This window comes from Strix aluco, chromosome 6, assembly GCF_031877795.1.
Source record: "Strix aluco isolate bStrAlu1 chromosome 6, bStrAlu1.hap1, whole genome shotgun sequence".
NCBI lineage: Eukaryota > Metazoa > Chordata > Aves > Strigiformes > Strigidae > Strix > Strix aluco.
This window is the reverse complement of record NC_133936.1, coordinates 12,023,228-12,040,612: the sequence shown is the minus strand read 5'-3', so window position 1 is coordinate 12,040,612 and position 17,385 is coordinate 12,023,228. Positions and strand designations below refer to the sequence as shown.

General features: G+C 41.9%; 1 protein-coding gene across 13 annotated transcripts in view; it reads left to right on the top strand.

Moving 5' to 3' along the window:
* The window catches only part of KALRN (kalirin RhoGEF kinase), a 526,665-nt gene that overhangs the window by 405,348 nt on the left and 103,932 nt on the right, over nt 1-17,385 (top strand). The gene's annotated exons all lie outside the window — the stretch shown is intronic.

The window sequence follows — 17,385 nt, the reverse complement described above, 5'->3', positions numbered from 1 at the left end:
CACCAAAGTTGTGGTAGTTTTTGCCTTGCTAGAAATGTGCTAATCCAAACTGAATGTTTCTTGCAAAAAAATACCCATTAGCTCTAATGCAGGTTTGTACTCCGTCTCATGAAAAGGTGACTGACACTATCCCTGTTTCCAAGACACAGAAGGGATATAGGAGAGTGAAGTGGTCCAAATTAAACATTGGACAAGAAGCAGATCTGGAGTTAAAACCAAGATCATCTATGTCCCAAGCAGTGGTCTTCTGCTAGGTTATTTTGGCTTCCGTATCTGTATGTTCCCATCTTTAAGCAGCAAACCAATCCATGTGAACATAAAAAAAGCACCTTCCTTATATGAAAGGTTCATAACAGCTTGGGGCACTCAGCACTCTTGAGACATAATTATGCTCTGCTCTGTTGCTAACTCTAAGATTTTAATTATTTTGAAAACACATCTGTAACAGCATATACAAGAGCAACAGGGTAACAATAACAATAAAGTTGTGTTGTGTTCTTGGTATAAACTCTTTGGTTTGGGGTTTACGATTTATGTGTTCTGGAACTGGATTATTGCCTTATAAAACAATGCAGCAGCCTTTTCTCATTTAGTTAGCCATCCATTTTTATTAGGGTCCTCTATAGAATGCCTGCAATAATATTATAAAGGTGCAGAAGGTTCATTATTTCACAACAAGTGGCTAGCCAAGACCATTATTATTTTTACAACAGCCAGGCTTGCTATTGAAATATAGTTTTGATTATAACATTTTTTTCCTCCTCCCTCTTTCTCTTTTCTCTACCAAAAGCAGAGATGTGCAATTGTTCCTTTTCAGATTGCTTTTCCACTGCCCCACAAACATGTCATTTTCAGTGAAATAGATGGATTATAATGGGAACAGATCAGTGATAATGCATCACTGGAATACAGCCATCCCCAAGAGAGCTTAGAATAATAACCAGTCTTCCTAAGCTTTAAAATCTGCAGTTTGGACAGCCTATAGGTCTTAATATGGAATCTAGTCCTGAATTTTCCCTGCACTTATAATTCTTTGATGCGCAATTATTGTTTGGGTTCTCCCTTCCCTATCATGTTGCCATGACAACTGCCTTGCATAAAATCCAGTGCTCAGACAATTACAGCCACTGCTTTAGAGAGGGGCTCCAGGCTCATAAAAGTTGAAATTGTTGCTCAAAGAGATTACTGAAGATTAATGACTCTGCTCTGAGCACCACCGAGTAAATTTCTGAAAATCATGGTAATTAAATAAAAAATATATGCAGGCAATGTGTTCTCTGAGTCAAGAGTGTTGACATCTGCTGGGAGTGGTGGAGTTACTGTAAATCGGTAGTAAAAACATCTGTGGGTATTATTCCTGCATATAGTTTCTTTATGCTAAATAGCTACAGTGTTTAATTAGCTGTGGTGGTTTTCCTTCGTCTGTTATCTGGTTGTAGGTTGAACATATTGACCAGGGCTTGCTACCGGGGCTGGAGCGGGTTGGCTTGTCCTGGGCTGGTGCTGTGTACCATGGTCGTGCAGCCTAATGGCCCTGTTGATGAGACCAGTGCTCTGTTTCCTGCCACTGGCCTGTCGTACTTTCATGGGCACGTTACTGGTCATAAGGAAGATGAATACAGAGCTGCAAATTGCTTGCACTGAATCATAAAACAGGACTTGTTTCATGAGCCCATTAAGCACATGCCCCTAATGTTAAGCATATGCTGTGCTCTGCTCAGTAAGAATAGAGTTAGCACTGGTTTTTAAGTCCTGCACTGGTTTGAAGGTCTTAGGAGTTGTGAGCCTCACTGGGACAATTAATTAAGTTGATTATTTTACAAAAGTGTTTAGCTATTTTCATATTCAGTAATAACATCTTTAATATTACATGCCACATGAGTTGTAACCAGCTGTCATGCAGCAGGATTTAAAATTATCTTAATAAGAGTCAAAGAAAGTCATTTTGTCTTCCCCAAAGACAATAGTACACAGCTGGGTTAGAGTCTGCCTTGCTCTGAAGGTGAGCAGTAGTCCTCAAGATAGGCTCCAAAATCACATCTGTTCGAAAGCAGTGTATTACAAACTTATGTTACTAAAATCAGAAGAAACATGTGTACTAGGAAAAGCCTAGCTTAGGAAAAAATCCTGTGTATTCTAAGGGGATAAAAATATTAACTCAAACCAGATACATAAATGCTAGGGCCATCTTTGTTCACTACAGCAGATCTTTCAAAATCTGTTTCGTATCAGGGCTTGTCTGCCACATAAGATCTCTTGTGCCCATCGAGAAACCTGTAAGTACGAAGAATTCACAGAAAACTCAGAAAGTGGCCATGCTGCCAAGCAAAGAAGAAATACATGCAGTCTGAAAGGGAACAATAATTAATTTTGAGATCTAAACCTGTTTTTAAATTAGCTGTTTGTATGTTAACTTCCCCAAATCAGCAGCTTAGCCATCTGTTTCAGTTAATTAGTTAGCCTTTGGCTGAAGCTTAATCATTGTAGGAACAAGAGGTAGGGGAATCAGTAGTCCTAGGAGGTTCACAGGGACTATGCCCATGAGACTGAATTTAGCATCAGGCCCCAGTGCTTAAATAAAGGGCAAATTTGGGTTGTTGCACAGGGTAAAATCCCTGCCAGGGACAGCTTGGCAGTAAGGGTAGTGGGGATGCACAGCTGTAGTGAAATGTATTTTATTGCTCCTTGAAGATCCTTTGGTTTTGTTTCCATATCCAGGACATGATCCTCTTTGAGGACTGCTAGGTTCTCCCTTGATGCATAATAATAAATAAATTTGGACCTGCAAATTTGCTAACCTAGTGTTAATGGCTGAACTAGTCCAGCCTTCTCCTGCTTGTGGTGAGCTGTAGGCCTGGGGTAAATTGTAGCAAAAACCTAAGAAGCGTTCAGGCAGCTGGGCCAGCCTTTTCCATTGGGGTTATTTCATGTCAATTGCTGCAAATTAGACATATATAAAATTTATAATGTGTGGGTGCCTGTGCACAGAAATTTAGCTTCCTCAGTATTTACAGAATATAAAAGTCCTCCTTGTTTAACTCTATGCTAAATGTTTCTGTCACATTAGGAAGGCAACCTTATTTCATTCTGCAGCTGCTGTTTAAACACTACAAGATCTCTTTTTAATCTTAGGCAAAGTTCAAAACGAGATGTTTCAAACATCTGCTAACTATTATGGGCCGTGCCTGCTAGTAGAGGTAATAAATTATAGCCAAGAAGAGAATCAAGTGTCTTAATAGTGTTTTTGTTCGTTGCTTCAAAGTTTGTCCTCTTTCAGTGTTATCTGTTCTCTTTTTTAGCATGGTAGTCAACATGCCTGCAAAGAAGATTGTGCTGTGGGTGAGGTGGGTGGGATCGCAGTGGGATGAGGGTGACACCCTCTATTTTAAGTTAGGGGAAAAACAACAAACAACTTGGCTTCTCTTTTCCAGAGCAGAGAGAAATCTAAATCAATCACAAAAACGCACCCTCTGTACTACATGCCAAAAACAAGATGGGTGGTTCTAGCAGAATATGGGAGAAAGGGCATTTTAGTTTCCTCCAAAGGGGAAGATAACAGATCAGCTTTCTCATTTGTCATGGAAACCTTTTGTCAACCCAGTAACAGTGACGTCAAGGTGGCAGTGGCACAGAGACAGGGTTAGCTAATGTAGCACACACCTGTTGAACTGCCAGAGGGGAAGGTATGTTGGCTTTTACATTTTCCATCCCTGATTCTAAACAACTTTGAGTCAAGGTTTAGAAAGTGTTATTCAAGTCCCAGGGCAGTTTTCCTGAGCTGTAGCAGATTCATACTGTGAGCAGGTGGTGCTGGAGCTTTCACTCATGAAGAAATCCAGCTAAGAGGCATTTGCTCAAGCAGTGCCGTTCTGCAAACCCTCCTGCTTTGGGTATCCTTTTGGAGGGTGGCGAGAGCAGACTTGTGCCTTAGAAGAAGAGCACCAAATTTCTTCAGTGTGTTTGCTTTGCTTGAGGGTAAAGGTTTTGCTAGTGTTTACCAAAGGAGCTTTTTAGAAACACTTCTATAAAAAGGGAAAAATGAACCTGTATTTATTATGCCACAACTATAGCTGTATAGCAATAAGCTGAAGCCCATTTTTGGAATGACTGTTTTCCTGCCAATTTTTTACTGTAATGCCTTCATGTTTAGTGTTGTTGACTGGCTACTTTTTGTTTTTGTAAACTGAGATTAGATCACTTTTTCACTTCACAAAAAGTGTGAAGATCACTTTTTCACTTCAAGACACAAAAGTGTTGCTTTTGTGACTACCTTCCCTTTTTTAGTAAATAAAAAATGCTTTAGCAATTTCTTTAAAAATAAATACTTCTTTTCACAAGAAAAATGTGTTAGCAGGGAAAGCAGTTCATTTTTGCTGGACTGTTCATGTTTACTAGATGATGTGTTTGCAGAAGACTTTGAATCAGTTAAAGAATTGTACTGTGTCAATAGTTGATGCAGTTTCTGTTACCATGACTAAAACATGAATTTACATTAGTTGCATTTCTTGTCTATGGTAACACATGGTAATTCTAATAAATAAAAGTGTGCCCTTGTTATTGCTAAACAATATGCATGAAACTGAATATTTCCTATCATATAATTTGTAAGAGGAGAAGAATCAAATTATATTGGGTTGCAAAGTGGAATTAAGGCTGAGAAAAAGAATGGAATAAAATGACATATGGTGATCAGAAAAGGAAAATGGAGTCAGCCAATGTAAATGACATTTACTGTACAAATAGAAACCAAATGTATGTAGTGGAGCCAGTGAGTTGTAGAAATCTTTGCAAGAGAGAACCATCTGGGATTGTAATTTTCCAAATAGCCAATGAATTAAGATAAGTGTTCAATTGATAACCCATGGCATCCTAATAGAGACGGATGATGTCAAATGGCTGCCAAGTTTCAAAGAGGTGGAAAAAATAAAACTGGGTGATAAACACTTTGTTTTCTGTAGAAGATGAAATTGTCCTTCATATGAAGGAAATAAGGTTTAGCTACATTAGTACTGTTCCCACTGTGGTGAGTATGTGTGAATACTCTGGAAATATCTACAAATAACTGTAACTCTCTTTGCCTTCAGTTTGGAAAATGTTGTATACTCCTCTACATTTTTTTTAAACTCCTTACTGGTGATTTCAGCCTGACAGAAAGGTATTTCGTGTGATCTAAAGTCTCCATAGTATCATTTAATTTTATTTGGGACTTTGTGGCTGAAAGACAAGAAAAAGGCTTTATAGACTTTGTTGAAAAAAAGACTCAGAGTTCTTATTACCGCAGATAGAGAGACCGAGGCATGGCAAAATCTGTGGTCTAGTTTTGAAGGTGCTCCTTTTGCCTTCATCGATACTCGTGAGACGTGACTGTGGTCTCTATAATGAAGTTGTTATGTGCTTGGTGTAACACAAAGAAAATAGAGACTGGGGAATGGAACAAAGTCTTTTTTTCTCAGTGACCCATATCCCTTTCTCCAGACATAAATTACCATCCCACCCCATAAGATACTGCAGAATCATGTGATCAAATCGTCTCACCACATACTTAGATGCTTCTCCATTTTTATGGACTGCTTCTTGTTTTGTCCTGATTGCAAATACTCACATCAGTCCTGACTCACAAGAGAACACAATTTACAGTATAAGCCCTAATGATTTTTACTGAGCTTGTGCATACATACAGGGTGCTCTCCTGAATCAGACCTATAGTTTGTGCCTCTTGCATTGAACTCTGAAAATTCAGGGAGGAACATGAAAGAGACATTTGTTAGGGTACTGAAATGTTCATTTACCCCTCTACTTTTCTTTCAAGCTCTCTGTGCCAAACTGTCTCTTCAAATTCTGCAATTTGGGGATTTTTTTTAAAAAGGAGAAAAATTTTTTGGGAAAAAAAAGAACAGTTTCCTGATTTTTTTCTCAGTCCCTGTCTTTTCTTTAAAGGCTGTGTAGCTGGAAAGTGGATGGAAAGGCTGTACTGCTCCAGCTGAGAGAGCACTCTTCACTTTTTCAAGACCAGCAAACTCCAGGAGTTTTTGAAAACATTCAGGATTTGGCCGTTTTGATTGATATTTACCCACTCCAACATCAGGCATCGAAAGCAGGTTACCTGCAACCCCAGGGAAGGGGCCTGTCTCAGAGGACTGCCATGTCTCCCGCTCCCCATCCCCAACAGCTGCAGCCCAGCTCTCAGGGTACGGGAACCACAAATGTCCCCTGCTGCCCCATCCCCGTGGGGAGCAGCCCGGCTTCCCCAGCAGGAGCAGGGCAGTGGGCCAGGCTGTCCCTGGAGAGCCCAGGAGCTTCTCGGCGCAGGAGGAGAGGAGATAGCTTGTTGCTGCAGCTGGGCAGTGGTACAGCAGTGGCAAAAAACCTCTGTCTGTCTGCCAAGAACGAGCCTGCCTCTGAATAGTTTCCCCTGAGTTTCTCTGTTTTCTGCAGGGGCTTTTCAGACTCACTTTTCAGACTCCTCTTTTCTTTTTTCCCATGCCTCAGTGGTGCATGTTACTGACAAAAATACCTTTGATACAGGAGAGAGGCGAATTCATTTATCTGCCCCTTGGATCAATCCAGACATTAGTTATGGTACAATACGGAACAGTGTGATAAGGAGTCCCTTTTTTGCTGGAGGGTCAGAAAGGGGAATCAGAAAGAAGAGAAGGAAACAGTCCAGGCTGTGATAAGTTATGTACATGCTCTTAATAGGGTCACTACTTGCTAAGGCCTTGTGTGCGAACCCTGAGAAGGAAAGATATTTTAGATTGCATTTTCATAATTTTCTTGAAGAAATTTATCGTTGAAAAGAATTACCAGCTCATAATTATAGTGTTATGTGTGGTGATGCAACAGTAAAATCCCTTTTCATGCAGTAAAGGCTAAGTTCAATCTCTTTTAGTTCAAGCATGTTTTTGCTCCACTTAGGATTCATTCTAGCAACCAGAGCATTTCTGCAGTTTTTAGTTTAGATTGGGTGGGGGTTAATGAGGTTTGAACACACAGCTCCGCTACTGTATTGCCTGGGCTAGAGGAAATTGTTTACTTGTTATTTATCATTATCATTCTTGTCCAAAATGTGCTCACATTTTATGAAAGGAAACAGATGCTTATGCGAAAAATCTTACAGCATAGATGAAGAAATAATGAATTAGTGAAATGGAATTTATGAAGGGAACACAGTCCTGTGCCTGGAAAAGGAGCTAGCTATTCAGCCAAGGAAGTGTCCTATTGGCTATTCAGTTTAAGTAGGTGTGATAATATGATGCATAATAGCATAAAAACACAAGTATGGCAGGCAGGCTGTGGATGTTAAGAGTGATAGTAAGTGGAGTTTAAGGAAGTGCAGCAAAGGTTAATAATTTCTTTCTTCATTTTAGGATTCTCCAGTATACAGTTTGAGAAACTTACCTCAAAGTGAATTAAGGTTTTGTATGGAAATTGCTCAGTTTCATTACAAGTGCTGATCAGCACTGAGGGCTGTTTATCGACCTGGTCAGTTACCACTGCTGGTATTCATCATCTTCTTTTGTCCGTCCCCAGGCCCCTGTTTTGTCATCTGTCCATCTCTGCAGCCCCAGTTCTGCCACAGCCCTATGTTTTTCCAATGTCTCTATCATGCATGGGCTCCTGTTCTCCCTTTCTTCTCAGCTAGGATGCCATGAAATCCCTTGCTATTACAGCTGAAACAAAGCAAGTCAGATCCACTGTCAAACCCTACAGATTCACTGTCTTTCTGCAATGGAATTTCTTACACAGTTTGTTTCCCTGTTGCTAGCAAAAATACAAATGTAGTTCTCCTGAGCACATATCTTTATATCTGCCAATCAAGGATAAGATAGAGATTTAGCCTAGGATTTTCAAAAGAAACCCAGAGGAAGCAAGTGTTCAAGTCACACTGAACTTCACTGACTTCAGGCTCTATCCCTCCTCTGCACTTTGAAATCCCCAGCAGTAGCTCTCTAATTGAGCTGTCCTGAAGATGTCCTCCACATGGCTTTAGAGACACACTGGATATGGTAATGTCAAACATTAAGTTACTTGGATCTCGCACTGAAAATTTTACACTCGGCTACCAAAATCTTTTGTTTATCCTTGACACTGTTGTATTTCACATTGTCAAATACCCTGAGAATATTTTAAGCTCAATTTATATCGCCTTCCTCTGAATGTGTTGCGTGCAGAAGAGAAATGTGGTTTTGGGGAATAGAAGAACACATACATGAGTGTTGTGAGTAAACATAGACATCCATCTTTGAAAATTGAGGCCCCTGTATTGATTGAACTGAGTCTAGCAAGAACAGAAATGAACGTATTTGTCTGGCAACCATTTACATGTAACAGTGATTGCACAGGACAGAGTATTTTATCTGAAGTGTCTTCAGTGAAAGAAATTAAGCAGGAGCTGGGAATGTGCTTATCAATAGACTTTATTATTCTGCTCATCCTTTGATAAATGAACATAGCAAGTTCTTTCAGGCTTCTCTCAATCTTCTACTTGTTTGTGCTGGACTTCATTGATCCATATTTAGCCCTCCCTGATAATGTGACATGACAGCACATGTAAATGGCAAAGTCAATGAACATTTCCTTTCAGCTGAAACAAAGCAAGCCCGATCGAACTCTTTGGATTTATATTGTTGTTTGAAATAGAATTTATTACCTTGTTGGAAACTAAAAAAAAACCGCACAAAAAAATGTATGCAACCATTTTTTGATATTGTAGTTAAAGAAGAGAATTTTATGGGAGGAGTGTCCTCCGGGCATGCTCCAGTCAACTCTATCAAACAGAGAGGCCAAGAATGATAAAATTCAAAACCTGCAGCTGCTGCTTCCTTTGGGAGTCACATTACAGTAGTACAAGCAACAGTCTGTCGTTTTAAAAAGGGAAGCATACGACTGCAGCCAAACGCCTTTCAGCGCTATTTTAGGTAAGCTGATCTGCATAAAGGCCATTGTAATCTCTTGTGCTGCTCAGGTTTTAGGCGATATTTTCATTTTATAATGCTGTTTCTGTGTCCACTGAAAACATCTGCTTAGACGTGCCAGGCTCGGTCATGCACCCTGTTACATCATTTGGCAAATGAGGTCACCTCAAGTAAATAGCAGTATTATGGAGAGGAGAATGAAAGCCCCAGGATTTAACTGTTAGGACTCAAGCTGTAACCCATTGTGACGGCTGAAGATCCTGCAGCAATGCTGGAAAGGCTCAGTGGGTGCAGTGGACAAGGCAAGCAATTGGGAGGACTCAAACACAAGTAATCATCTCCCTCAAGATCCTTTTTCCACGGTGCCAAAGACTGACTGGAGGTATGGGCATGCACAATTTTGCAAACTCTGCTGCTCAAAGAGGGCATTGCTTCAAGCAGAGTTCACCCATGCAGCCTATCTGCAGCAGCAGTGGCCTGCTTTTACATAGTGATTAATGGGAACACTGAGCTGGAGTGGGATGAGACTTTAATATAACAACCAGTAAAGTACAAGCATTAAAGAAAACAGTTTGGGAGAGAGGGAGAAGGAGGCAGCTAGGCAACCCCACAGACCCAGGGGCTATCAGACTGACTGCCACCACACCCAAACAGCGTCCAGAGTTTACTTTGCAGCCCCAGCCTTTTCAGGTGTGATTTAGATTTACCAGAAGCGTTATTACTCTCAACTGATGAAAATTCATGGACTGCATTGGGTTCAATAGAAATAGGGACTAGATGGCCAGGCTGCGCTGAGCCCAGTCACATACCCAGTGTGGTGCTGGGGCAGGGCAATGGCCTCAGCTGTCACACGTGCTTTCAGCCTGAAGCCTGCCTGACACCCAGTGCCGTCTAACAGTCATGTCAATAATGTGTCATGTTTTTTCTAGTATGTTCAAAGTCCCTCTGAAAATTCCTGCTCTGCAGTGTGACACCTGCTAGGGGAAGAGGGGCAGGAAAATGGGCGAGCTGGGACCAGGGCTTCCTTCAGCAGCTTGGAGATGAACACCACTCACTGTCATCGTTCCTGCTGATGCGTTTTCTGTCCTCTCAAATCTGCATTTCCCTTTATGTTCTATTAGACCAACCTACTACTGAAAATCGTTAAAAGCAACTTATCCAAATCCACCTTTGAGTTAATTTTGGGCCTAAGGCCCTGATTTATAGTAATGGGACCTAGGGACCAACAATAAAAAAAGAAAAATAGCAGCTATTAAATCTGTAAAAAGGAAACGACTTGGAAAAGGAGAGGGATGCCAAGCTAGCTTCTCCAGCAATGGCAGAGGGGAGTCAGACTTACAGGACCATATGGCTTAAACATAGTTTGAATAATCTCCTCCAATTAAAAATAAAGCCTGTTTTATATAAAACATCTGTTCTGTGAATTCAACAATTTGGGAAAAAAAAACATCAGGGGACACTTTAAATCCTTCATCATGTTTTTGGTTTCTCTGTTCAGATCCTTAGCCATTTTGAGGAGCTAATATCCCTGAAGGAGTGTTGTGGTTTCCTATGATGCTACCAAGCATCAGTGCAGGCTTTTGCATTTCTGTATGCTGGGCTTTCCATCTCTGCTGCCTTCAGATGTCCAGCCTTCGTTGCTAAGGTGTGTGTGTTTTAGGAGAGTCCAGAGGACCAGAGTCAGGTCAGTGATGATCAGCAGAGGGCCTGCAGTGAACGGGCATCATTGGAGCTGGGCTGGGCTGAGACACAGGAAGGCAAATCCTCCCATCAGCCCTGTGAGCTGCTCTCATAACAGTGCTGGGAGATGGGCATGGCTGTCCACTGTGGAGGGTATCTATCTCATGTAATCAGGCTTATATGTATCTAAAACACAGTGGTACTTAGCCACTAAATCCACTAAACCACCAGCCAGTAAAGAAGAGAGTACAAGATTATCTCTTCTTTGCCTTCACACACTCACTTCTTACAGCAGGACCATAGCAGGAAAACATAGCTTTGAAGCAATCTACAACTGCTTGTCTTGGAAATGTCTGCTTTTTATTTGACGAGGGGGAGACCTGTTGCAGGTATTGTTTGAAATTATATCACTTGTCCCAACTCCATAAAAAGTGTAACTGTGCAGACAACAACATACCTGTCTAAAATAATTATCTAGATTATAAAGGAAATATAATATTGGGATATGTGTATCAAGCAAATTTGATCCAGTGCACAATCCAGTGCACAATACCTAGGGTGATTTTACTGTGCTTTTCCTCTGAATATCATTTGCTTCCTTCTCAAGAGGACATCAGTCTGAGGTCTCTCCTCTAGTTGTTGTGAGCCATTCTTCCTAGTTCCTCAGGTAACTATTTTTATTTCAGTGCAATTTAAAAGCAGAGGTGGCTAATCAGGGATCTGTAGGTCCTAATCATTCCCTGACACTGACATCAGGGAAGCTGTAGGTTCTCTGCTGACGAGCAAATAGTGGGGGTCATACTCAGCTAGGAACGCTGTCTGACAGGGAACAGGGCTGCTGAAAGATTATTTAATTCCTCCCTTCTCAAAACTCTGACCAGGGCAGAATGCCTCAGTTAGATAGAGACAGATGTGCATGGTGCCCACCCTCTGCACTTGCAAAGTGTGCTTGTCCCTTGTCTTTCTAATGCTTCTGTTGAACTTAACTTTCCCTTCTCCAATGGTACCAGGTATGTGATGCAGACAACAGAGTTTCTATTTTAAACTCATCAGCTGTGTAGACCTTTCACTGTGCTCACTTTGCCTGTGTTGTTTGTACCTGGGGATGTTCCAAAGTTGCTCGCCAGAATACATGATCGGATTTTGTGTACTTGCTAGCACTGTCCTGGGAGCTGATGTCTGATGAATCATCTATTGACTGAAACCCTTGACCTCCTGGGCCAAGATTGTCTGCTTTGCTCGGACTGTGCTGGACATACAAAAGAAAGCAACTAGTCAGTACTCCCTGATTTCAGTCTCTCCTCGTGCTTTTATTAACCCTGGGTGAGTTTACAATACTTGTGGCTGTGGAATATGGCAGGTGGGGGATTACCTTGGAGGGTTTCAGCCATCTGCCTTTCTCACCTTCTGCAACATCAGTAGCAAAGGGATTTGGAGCCAGCCATGCTGGCTCTGTGCCACTGAGGAAACAGAGATGATATCTGCTCCATTTTGTGCTTCTCCAGGGAAGGGAAAGGAATGGAATTTGGGTAGCAGCTCACTGAGCCAAATGCCATGAGAAAACCTTCAATCTCATAGGAGGAAACACAGACTAATGCTCTGGTTCAATTTGTTGAGTGCAACAAAGTGAGTCTGGTCATCTTTATCTTCAAAAGCATTTTTTTATAGTTGGATGTGCTGTTTAATTTGGGTCAAATTTAGTCTTACTTTCTGGAAAAAAGACTCCAGAAATAATTCAGACAGCTCCCTTCAAGCTGTTCTGCAGATGTCAGCATATGCTGGAGTCCAAAATCCAGCACAATCAGGATATGGTCGCCTAGTAGGGACTCCAGCAAGAGATGCTGGACAGGAAAGGTGCATGCTATTTGAGACCGTAACACCAGATTTCCTTTCTGTTAGCATATTTATATGTCCCACATGCCATCTCTGACTCTTCTCCCTGCTGTGGAATAACTTTCTGTGTCTTGATTTATAGAATGCTGCACATCCAGATGCCTCTGTTGTTATCTCCTCGCTGAGAGGAGCAAAGCTGGTACATTTGGACTACAGGGCTGTCACCATGATCCCAGCCATGTGTTTGACTAATTGGTTAAATATAGAGAGGCCTCCTGGTAAAGCTCGGGCAGTGTTCCTCTTTGTTTGGTCAGACAAAACAGAAGGAGTGGGAAACACCAACTCCATCTTAATGGAAGATGGGTAGGGGGGCCTGAGGACTCAGAAAAACTCAGAGATGAGCCAGGTATTCTCCACTGAATTTCTGATTCTGAACTCAGTCTGGAGCAGTTTTCCTGACCATAATAGGTTATCTCTGGTTCAGCTCATAGCTCCTGAAATACAGTCCGTCCCCATAGAAACACCTCCGTGCCGATGCAACGAAACGTTCACCAGAATTGCCAGAGCTCTCAGCTCAGCATCCTGTAGAGGCTTTAGAGAGAGGAACGTGGGTGACTCAGTGTTCGCACTCCAAACAGAGCCTGTTACAATGTAAGAAAACTAAAGCAATTCTCTGGTACTGAAATTCCTCAGCGGCTTCTTCTGAATTTGAATCTCTCTCTAATCTCCCAGTAAAAAGAAAATCTCTACAAAATTACAGAAATTTTCACAAAGAACTCCATGGGGGATAAGATTTCTCATGTCTGTCCCCCAGCTAGAGTGACAGCTCCTGGATCTATGTCAGTGCAAACAGAATCAATGTCTAAGCGGTTTTACTCACTTTTTTTAATCTCTTGATAAGAATGCAAATGCCATTTTTGCTCCCACTGCCTTTCTCACCCTCTTGAAATAGGCTGTTTATGGTGACTAAATGCTTCTATCTGAAACTGGCTGTTATCCAAAACCAGATGGGCAGAAAGCCTAAGAGCAACAGAAAACTAGCAATTTATATTGGGACAGAGTGCCACACCACACAGAATACTTTGTTTAAGCATGTAGAGACCTGCGTCCTATTGAATACGTATAAATAGCCAGCTAGTGTAGATTTCTACAATGATGTTGGCATATTTCAAAATACTTAAATACTCTGAGCAGCTCTTCTGACCCTGGTAGATTCATTCTGCATTGCTGATTCTTTGACTGAAAATCAGATGTTGGCTTGAAATTTGTACTGCAGAGTAAACAACTTCTTATCTACCTGAAATATATTGGGTTTTACCTACATCTGCAGATGCTGTGCACTGCTGATTCTGCATCTGAATATGTTTTTAAGTTTGAAAAATATACTGAAGGGGAAATTGAAGCATTTTAGGAACAGAAAAAGGAAAAGGAGATAAATATGAACAAATGATACAGCAATTTTAATAACAGAGTATGCTGAATAATTTAGTATAGTGAGTTAGGCTGGGCATGATTTTTTACATTATAATCTAATATTTCATGAGAGGATACTCGTGTGTTATGTACTGATAGAGCATCTTTGGCAGTCGTGAGCCCTGAGGCCAGAAAAATGAGTCTATAGGCTTTGGCAAAGGTATGGCAGCTTAAGCTTACTGCATTTTCAGGCAGTGTGTTGCTCTAAAGGAGTTGATGCAAAGGTGAGAGATAGGTCTAATGCACTGACATTTATTCTCCTGTTCTCTGTTACTACTCAGCTGTGAGAAGGGTCTGACCAAACTACAGGAATATTTGGAAATGGGGAACCCCAGGTATAACTGATCTGTATACTTTGCTTGGCAGTGAGTGGCAATGAGATTGCCTGAGCTGTAGTCATTCCTCAGCATCCAGTCCAGGGATTTAAATACAGCACTGAGCCAAAGGAACCACTCAGGCACATGCGGCACCTGCCCCAGGTCTGGCTGGGAGGAGCCAGCAGCATCAAAACCCTGGCTGTCGTCCAGCTCACAGGGTCTCCCATGAGCATCAAATGTAGTTCCCTGACAGAACAGGTAGCCAGGTTGTCTCTCTCATGTGCCCTCACATTTCACAGACCACAATGGCTTGCAAGCTTCTAACAAACTTAAGACCTTAATTACGAAAAGACTAAAACCTTAATTATGGCACTGTGTCACAGGAGAGAAGACCAAGCACACCAATATTTCGCACCTTTGTAGAAACAGACAATTGAAACACTGCTACATTTGCTGGGGCAGCTGTTATTTATTCACTTACACTGATACAGCCACCATAGTATCACTATTAACCAGTTCTCTGCCTATCAGAGCTTGGGTTCATCTTTTAGAACCAGTGTGAGATCCATTGTCATTTGCAGGATAAACCACTTAGTTACCCATTTAAGTAGTGACTGAGGAATCTTTCTCCAGACACCCACCTCCCAAATCCCTGCTCGCCTTGTTAGAGAGCTATTAATTCCTACTTTTCTTTCAACTGGAGTGGATTTAGTACTAGTTAAGATCTATTTTTGAGGGAAGGAGGGACAGCCTGTGACCTGATAGGTCTTTTCCATCTGCAGTGTAATGATAAATATGCCTCGGGTGTTCAGCCTTTCTTCCTCTGGCTGCTGCTTTGTTGCTGGAAACTAAACACATGTAGCAGTGGCCATGCACACATACTGTGGTTCAGGAAAGACTATCTCATGGTAATCCTGCACTAACCACTACTGGTTAGTCCAGCTAGTCCTGGAGCTGAGCTTGCTCCTGCGCTTGGAGCAGCCTGGATGCCCCTGCAGCGGGATGTGTCCATGGCTGGGATCATTTTGGTGGCTTGCACTTCACCCTCCCATATCTGACGGGCACTCGGTTGGGTGTTCCCAGAAGCAAAAAGGCTCATGTAAGCTATGACAAAACTCATTCACCAGAGTCAGTGTCTGACACAAACTGCTCAAATCGATGCTCAGAGGTGAGCAATGTCCTGTGGTAGAGAGGGGAGTTTTCAATTGCTGTGTGGCTGGGTCCCTGCCTGCACTGGTGACATAGGGCAAGGCACTATTCTAGCTCAGGTTTGATCTGTTTTAGAACATCCTAATGAAAATTCTTACACACTGAATGCACAGTGATGCTTTCTAGCCCAGGAACAAATGAACACAGAGGATGGGTGATGGTTTGCTGGTGGCAGGCACCGTAGAGACAGGCTGGGGCTCCTGCTAGCTTCTCTCAGGACATACAGCATGTTCAATCGGGATCGCTTGGGGCCCTCCTGCTTCCTCATTACATTTTGCTATTTGCTTCTACCATTTCCTTTTCTTCCTGATTTTAAGGCTCTTGCTTGCTGTGTAATTCATTAGATTTGTCCCTGTCAGATCTTTCAGTTATGCCCTGTGCTCTGCAAAGGGATATTGCATTGTCATTTTTATTTTAATGTCTCTCACTGATCTTGTTGTACCATACACAGATTAGACTGCTGTCTGGGTTTTAAATATAGCCAGTCAGTGGCTTTAATGGTGATTCTTGTCACAGGAATAATAAAAGTGAACATTACATGTTAAAATACGAAGCCATTTACCTGTGAAGTTCAACCTTAAGGGCATTCTCTATTTTCTTTCTCTTTCCAAACCAAATGCAATACGTGTGAGAAACCAGCAGCCTATCTGTATTTCAATTTGCATGCTCCAACATAGAGAGAAACATGATGTACTTCTCTGAGGTTGGAAAATTACTCTCAAAACAAATTAAGTAACTTCTAGCTTGAGGGATCACTTCATAGGTGAAAGGATTTCTGTCATCAAGAATCGGATGTATTTGCATTATTCCTCAGTGGCTTACAAATTGTATATGTGTTAGTATAATATAACCTTTCTAGAGAGAATACTTTGCTGTGGGTTAATTTGGTAAGTAAATGTTCTTTGTGGTGTGGTGGTATGTAAGACACAGAACAGGCATGGTAAATACTCAGAAGTCCTTGGGCAGAAGGAAGGAGCTCCTTTTCTGTTCTTTGTGGCTGCCACCTAAAATGATCTGTGGGCCCCTACCTGAGCTCACTGCTTGCACCTGTAAAAGGAAAACCTGCTTAATTCCTCCTGCCAAAGAGGGGGTCTTTCTCTGTCTCCAGCCAGTGAGTTGGAGCATGCGGAAGCCCTGGTCCATGTTTCCATCCAGAGGATGTTGGAGGAGCAGGGGATATAAATTCATACGGCTTCCAGGGAGCTGAGGGAGGTTAGCTCCCTGCCTTCCACATCAAAGGTAGGCTTCTAAAGCTGGGGGGGGGTGAATATCTCCCCTGCTGAGGAAGAGCTTGATCACACCAGGTGCCGAGCAGCTCCTGAAGGGGATGATTACTTCCAGTTCCATTATATTAAATTGCTATTTTTAATGACTCAGAGAAAACAGGAGCTCGGGGCTAGATGGTACCTGAGGGTCATGGAGCACACCTGCCTCTTCTGGGATAATGTTTACAGGTGTTGTCCTAATTGAAACATCTGTTTGTATCACAGATGTTTAGATATTTGAGAAGGGATTGAAAAGGCCTGCGATGGACTGATTTGAGGTTAGCTGCCCCTCAGCCTGCAGTGCAGAGAGGGCAGCATCGCAGGCGGAGAGTGGGGAGCTGCTTAGGGCAGCGCTTCCCAGGCTGATGTTCCCTGGGAAGGGCCCTGTTAGTCCCAAACCTTCCCAAGTGTTGTCTTCTCCAGGCCTTTTTCCCTAAGATATTTCAGGGCTGTTTCACCTTTCCCACCTAAGCAATAAAAAAGACTTATTTTTCAAAAATCAACCTGAAACATCTGAAGAAATTTTTTTAATATTCTGGAACATCTTCTGCCCATATCATTGGAAGTTAAGGGTCTTGGGATCCTGTCTGAACCAGCTCCTTCATGCCCAGACATCGTACATCATACTTAGATATGGACTCTGAAGACGAGTGAGAGTTAATTCTTTATAGCAAATTGGCTTGCTGTGTGATG